A 6,776-nucleotide genomic window follows, 5' to 3' on the forward strand; every position below is an offset into this window, starting at 1 on the left:
CCGATAGTTGATCCGAAAGGTTTTCATTTGCCTTTGTCGACTTCCAACTGTGGTGTACCATTTCTTGGTGGTCACTCCAAAGTGAGAAGCTGCTTTCACTTTTATCGAACATACTAGAGTCGGAATCGGCGATCTCCTCGGCACTTGTGATGTTGCTGACCATCGCCTTAATTTTTTGAATAGCAACAGAGCATGCAAGGGGGGTCAACAAAATGTAGTTTTTTGAACCGTGGGTCCCAGAACAGTTGCTATTGCAAGTGGAGTAAGCTGAAAAATTAGAAAAGTAAATAAGAAACATATAAAAACAATGAAAAAAAACATTACCAGCTCAAGTGACCCCATCCTTTTATTAATTTCTCTCAAGAGGTCTTGCTGCATTGATCTAGCTATCGGATCAGCCGGTGAAATGGCTTAAATTTGCATGTCATGCAGGACACCAACGGTATTATTTTACTTGCAGTGCAATATTTATCACCAGATACTTCTTTGGTGGTTGCTTCTAGTGGTCGAAGTAACTGCAAAAAACTTGCAGCCGTAGACAGCTCGCATCCGCTCAGCATAGGTGGTGCATTATTGTGCTGTATGAGTATATCGCTAACAACAGACTTCAGTTCCAAAAAACACTCCACCTTATAAAATGTACTGTTCCACCGAGTTGCGACGTCTTGAATCAGTTTTGTTTGCTGAGTTGTCGCCTTTCGTAATTGGTCGCTGGCAATACAACTTTGCTTAAAAAACGTGACAATTTGTTTCATTTTAGAAATAATTTTGCTTGCTGATTCGGACTGGATTGCTGGTTGCGCCACCAAATTCAAAATATTCGCAATGCATGGGATATGCTTAACTTTCCTGAACGATATGTCAATTGCTATGACCATATATACCCGCTCTTTTTCAATTTGCCATTCTGCACATGTCTCTAATAATTTCTCCGAAATATACTCTGATGTGTGGCGTTCGTCTAATTTATAAACACCTAACGTTACTGAGTGAAACTCAAATCAATACCAAAATGCACCGTCACTCCAAGGTAGCTTTTCATGCTCATGGTTTCCGACCATATGTCGGTGGTAAGGGTAACGTTTTCCATTAAAAGTAGCTTAGAACGAACAATTTTTGAAAGTTCTTCATACTTTCCGTCGACCCAAGTCGTAAGTGTAGTTCTACCTATAAGCAAAAAAGTAGTGCACTTAGTTTAATCAGAAACAATAACATCCTCTTACATTTGTTAAATACATATAAACATTTTTTTCGGAAGAGCTAAACTCTAAAACTATCGTACTTACAAGGCAGTTTGTAACGCGGCACTACTTGCTTTACAAAGTATCTGAATCCACAATTTTCCACGATGGAAAATGGCTGGTTGTCTTTGCACACCATGTATGCCAGAGCTTTGTTAATTCTCTCTGTTCTGAAGCCACTTGAACCCAACGCATTTACACCATCAAAGCTAGACACAATTGATTGTTGCGCTTGTGGCCGAGCTGGCAATGCAAGTGAAATATTCAAAGCACTAGGAGCTACCGTCGATGAAGTCGGAGCTGCTTCTTTTTCTTTTGGCGTTGGCTCCATTTCTTTTGTAGAAGTTCATTAAATCAAACACTTTTAATTTTCAACTTTAGTTTACATATTTATTTCACTTCACATTTGTGATATTTTTTTTTTCCTCCACAGAAAATTCACAGAGCTTAAGTACTTTTTTACCAACCAATGTTTCGGGTGTTGTTGTTGTTCTACCTAGGCGCGAGCTTAAGTACTATTTTCCTGACCAATGTTTCAGGTGTTGTTATTGTTTTTACATGTGTGCGAGCTGGAGTACTTTTCGCTGATTGGTTTTCCTGTTGCTGTTGTTATTTCGCAAACTGCTTAGGTGTTATTGCTCTGTAGTTACAAAGCATCGAATGCTAATATGCTAACTCCTCCCCTTCTTAAGTTCGGAACGTCCCTGGTCCGATTATTTTCTTATAAACTAATAACTAATGGAAATGTTTTTCAGAAACAAAATGTTTGTTTTACATATTGCTTAGTTCAAATATTAATAATCTTAATTCTTTTACTTACTATACATCAAAATATTTTTTTTCCTTTTTGATTTGATTCATAAGATTTTGCAAAGTATTAAGTGCGAAAAAAAATATCTACTTATGGCAAGGGATTGTTTTTCGTATATATATGTACGTTTGAAATATTGGTTATCCATTGCTTTAATCGGGGATAAGTATTTTGGAAATTTGCATGATATTGTATCGAAAAGCTCAGTTAAACCTTTGATAGTTGCTTGAAAGTTTTACATTATAATCAATATGTAATTAATGGAAATTTATAAGTACTCATTTGTATTTATTTATATTTCGTTACAGAGAAGAAAATATGGAGAAAAAATTATAATAATGGAAAATAATAATAATAATGGAAAATAGTAATAATTTTTCTGAACCACTTTTTGTTCTTTGCTTCTAGGGTAAGTTTGTTTGTTTTTCTTTTTGTTTAGTGGCTTACTTTTAACATTAGTTTCGTGGTCTGGATATAATAATTTTTTTGTTTTATGTTTTTAATAAAACATATTTACATATGTGCATAATTTTTTACTTTGGTTTGTGTGTAATTGCAAAATTATTTACAAGTTCTCATATTCCAGTTTATTTATTTATTTTTTTATGTTACTTTTGTAGATGCAATAAGTCAATCCATTAATGTATTAATATGAAGTTCTGTAATAGCTTACTTATACGTTTCTTTTACTAAAAAAACTTTTTTTTAAATTTTATTTCACTATCGGATGTTATCTTTGTGTATCCTTTTACCATTTATCAAAACTGTAGTACCTAAATCCTTTTGCACTGTGCTCTCTAGATACACCTTATTTAGCTTATTACCCAATCTTTTATTACGTCGTACGAAAACTATTTCACCCTCTTTGAAAACACGAGTTTTGTTTTGTGAACGTTTTAAAATTGTATCTTGTGCTGAAGTTAGTTTCGATTTAATCAAATTTAAATGAGAATCAGAAAAATTGTTAAGTATGTCGATAGGTTTGGCGTCTACAGTAGAATGAATTGTATTGTTATATTTGTAAGTTGCAAGTAGTATAAGGTCAGTTATGTCAGTTATATTTTGTTCTGATTTTATGCAGCGAGCTATTTCTGTAATTGTAGAATGAAATCGTTCGATTTGCCCGTTGCTTTTACTATGTAAGGGAGGTATGAAAAACTGCTCAATTTTAAAGTGATCTCTAAGTAAATTGGCTATTGTGTTTGATTGAAAAGATTTTTCATTGTCTGAGACCAAAAGCTTTGTTTTTTTTTGAAGTTGTTAAGTAGAATTAGTAGTGCGGTTTTTATGTCTATTGTCGATCTAGATAATATTGGAATTGTTTGGGCAAATTTGGAAAATTTGTCAATGCAGGTAAGGAAATGTTCTTTACANTAGTAGTGCGGTTTTTATGTCTATTGTCGATCTAGATAATATTGGAATTGGGCAAATTTGGAAAATTTGTCAATGCAGGTAAGGAAATGTTCTTTACCAACCGAAAAGATGTCTATGTGTAAGATTTGGCCAGGATATTCCGGGATAGGTGTCTTCCCAATTCCCGGTTTGGGAGGGTGTCTTCTATATTTGTTTTCTAAGCAAATTTTGCAGTTTTTGGAAATCGTCATAAGTGTTTTCTTGATTTGGGGAAAGTAGTAGTCCGCTATTATTTGCTTATAATTTTCATGTATAGAGCGATGTGCTCTGTTGTGCTCGGTGGTTGCTGTTTCTATTTGGTCATCTTTGTTGATAAGGTCAATGACAAATTTTTCTGTATGTAGAAACTTGACGCCTGGGAAGTTTGAAAGGAGCAACGACCNGCTTATAATTTTCATGTATAGAGCGATGTGCTCTGTTGTGCTCGGTGGTTGCTGTTTCTAACTATTTGGTCATCTTTGTTGATAAGGTCAATGACAAATTTTTCTGTATGTAACTAGAAACTTGACGCCTGGGAAGTTTGAAAGGAGCAACGACTGAATTCTGGCCAGAGTTTCTAGTGGGCAACAGATTCCGTTTACACCATCTGTGTTTATGCAACTGCGAAGTGTTTGTAGAAGATATTCCGGTGAATTGAATTTTATGGTATGTCTGAGAAATTTTTTGAATATTATTTTTGTATTTTTGTTATTGAAATCGGATTGTGATAGTAAAAGTTGGGTTCGAAACTGGTTGACTGGACAGGTAATAGATTTAATTGCCCCATTATAAGAGATTTCGCTATGTGCTGTATCGTCAGTAAGGTTGTGCATATATTGCCGCGAAAGCGCGTCAGCCACCACATTTTCCTTGCCTGGCTTGTAAAAGTATTTTGGTGCATATGTATTAATAAAAGCTGTCCATCTTTTAATTTTTGAATTGGGATTTTTATCGGAAACTGCGTATGTTAATGGCTGGTGATCTGTGTAAATGTGAATATTTTTAATACCATAAAGATAGTGACGGAGTTTTTGGAATGCCCAAACTATAGCAAGTAATTCCCGCTCATTCGTTGCGTAATTCTCCTCGGTTTTCGAAAGTGTGCGAGAAATCATTGTAATTGGTTTTCCATTCTGTGAAAGTACGGCACCCAAGGCCACAGAAGAAGCGTCTGTTGTAATTTCAAATGGTTGTGAATAGTCCGGGTGTTCAAGGAGGACATCTTCTGATGATAATATAGCTTTTAATTTGTTAAATGCTTTCCTCGCATTGTCATCAAACGAAATTCGAATATTTTTCGATTGCTTGCTTTTGACGTGCCCGTTGTCGCCTCTTAAATATTTATTTAAAGGTTTCGATATTTGAGCATAATCTTTGATAAATCTGCGGTAGTAGCCGGAAAGGCCAAGAAATGATCGCAATGCTCTGAGGGTTGTAGGTTCTTGATAGTTCGTAATCGCCTCTATTTTATCAGGACATGTACGAATTCCTTTCCCTGACACCACGAAGCCCAAAAATTCCACTTCACTCTTGAAGAATTTGGATTTTTCTAAGGAAACTCGCATTCCTGCTTTTTCTATTTTTTTTTAATATCAAATCGACATGTTGTTTGTGAGAAGCTTCATCTGGGGAGAAAACGATTATATCGTCCACGTATACATGGCATATTCTGCCGATGTACTCCCTCAATACATCGTCTATTGCCCTTGGGAATATGCTTGGGGCATTCTTGAGCCCAAAGGGTAGTCGGCAGAATTCATATTTTCCATTATTCACACTGAATGCTGTTTTGCATCTATGATTTTCCGCGAGCCGAATTTGGTGGAATCCTGACTTGAGATCAAGAGTGGTAAATATTTTCGACTTCCCCAAATTTGCGAGTATAACTGAAGTATCCGGAATTGGGTATTTGTCTGGAGAAGTTTTTTCATTCAACTTCCTGAAGTCGATTACCATTCTTAGCTTCTGATTTCCATCTTCATCTAGGCCTTTTTTGGTAACAACATGAATTGGCGAGTTGTATGGCGAATATGACTTTCGAATGATACCATCACGAAGTAAAGCTTCTATCTCATTGTTAATAAAGTTTGATACAGACATAGGATACGGATAACTACGTGAGTAAATAGGAGCTTCTGTTGTTGTGTCTATTGTTGCTATTACTTCGGTATTGAAAGGAAGGGCTCTATCAGGATTCGCAAATGCTTTATTGTTACTTTGAATTAAAGCTCGAATATTGTCAGGCATATCTTGCGTACCCGGTACAACCATATTTACCTGTTGACAGCGAAAATGATAAAGTTCTTCTTTTCCGTTTCTGTGGAAAAGGAGTCCATCTTTAGTGTCTATGCCAGCTTCAATATTTCTCAAGAAATCATAGCCAATGATCCCGTCGAAACTATCTAACTGTGGTAATATGTAGAAAATCGCAGTTTCTCCTAGCATATTTATTAAACATTTTTCATCTATATTATTAACTCCGTTGATAGATCTCACTTGGAATGGCTTATCAACGAGCTTAATTCCTTTTAAAAAGTTTAGTTTTTTGACATAGTTCTTAGATGTACCCGTGTCTATGAGAAATTGAAGAACTTGCCCGTTAGAAAGGGTTTTTTTAAGGAACGGCAAGTTCGACTTTATTCTAAAAAATTAATTTCCTCAACTGATTCGTCTTCGAAGTGTTCTGACTTAAATGATTCGCACTCCATGGCATTAACTCTCTGCATTTTATTAAATGGAGACTGGGCAGAGGTATTGGTATTGGTCGTATGTGTCCTCTTAGGGAAACTACTGTGTTGTTGGTTTACAGATCGCCGCTGCTGAGTGCAAGGTTGGGTCTGGTAAAAATTATTGAAGTTATTTCCTGTTTGTTTCGAGTTTCTCCAACCAAATTGGTTTGAAGCATTATTTTTTAAATCGGTTTGCCTTCGTAAATGGGAGCTTCCGTAATCTATGTCCATCGGTGTTGGATTAGGTTGAGCATTTTGAGAATTCTTTATTGGTTGCGAGTAATTATTATATAAAGGGTTCGTTTGCGAATAACTATTATAGTTTAAGGGTATCGCACGTGGTGGATATTGGTTATTATTATTTTGAGTTGCTGCTGAAAATGCATGGTCGTATCTCTTCTGTGGAGTAACTCTTGCGCAATGGCGAGTGCAGAAGGTAGATCCGGCGGGTTTGCGGAAAATAATGTATCACAAAGTGGACGCTTTAAACCAGAGATAAACACCCTAAGCGCGTTTTCCCTGGCTCTTTCATTAAATGCTGAAATTAATATCTCGTTACCGCCATGTGTCATAATATTTTTATTAATGATTAAAGTCAGTTGT

The sequence above is a fragment of the Rhagoletis zephyria genome, unplaced genomic scaffold, assembly GCF_001687245.7.
Source record: "Rhagoletis zephyria isolate East Lansing unplaced genomic scaffold, Rhagoletis_zephyria_1.1 Rzeph_scaffold_07568, whole genome shotgun sequence".
Taxonomy (NCBI): domain Eukaryota; kingdom Metazoa; phylum Arthropoda; class Insecta; order Diptera; family Tephritidae; genus Rhagoletis; species Rhagoletis zephyria.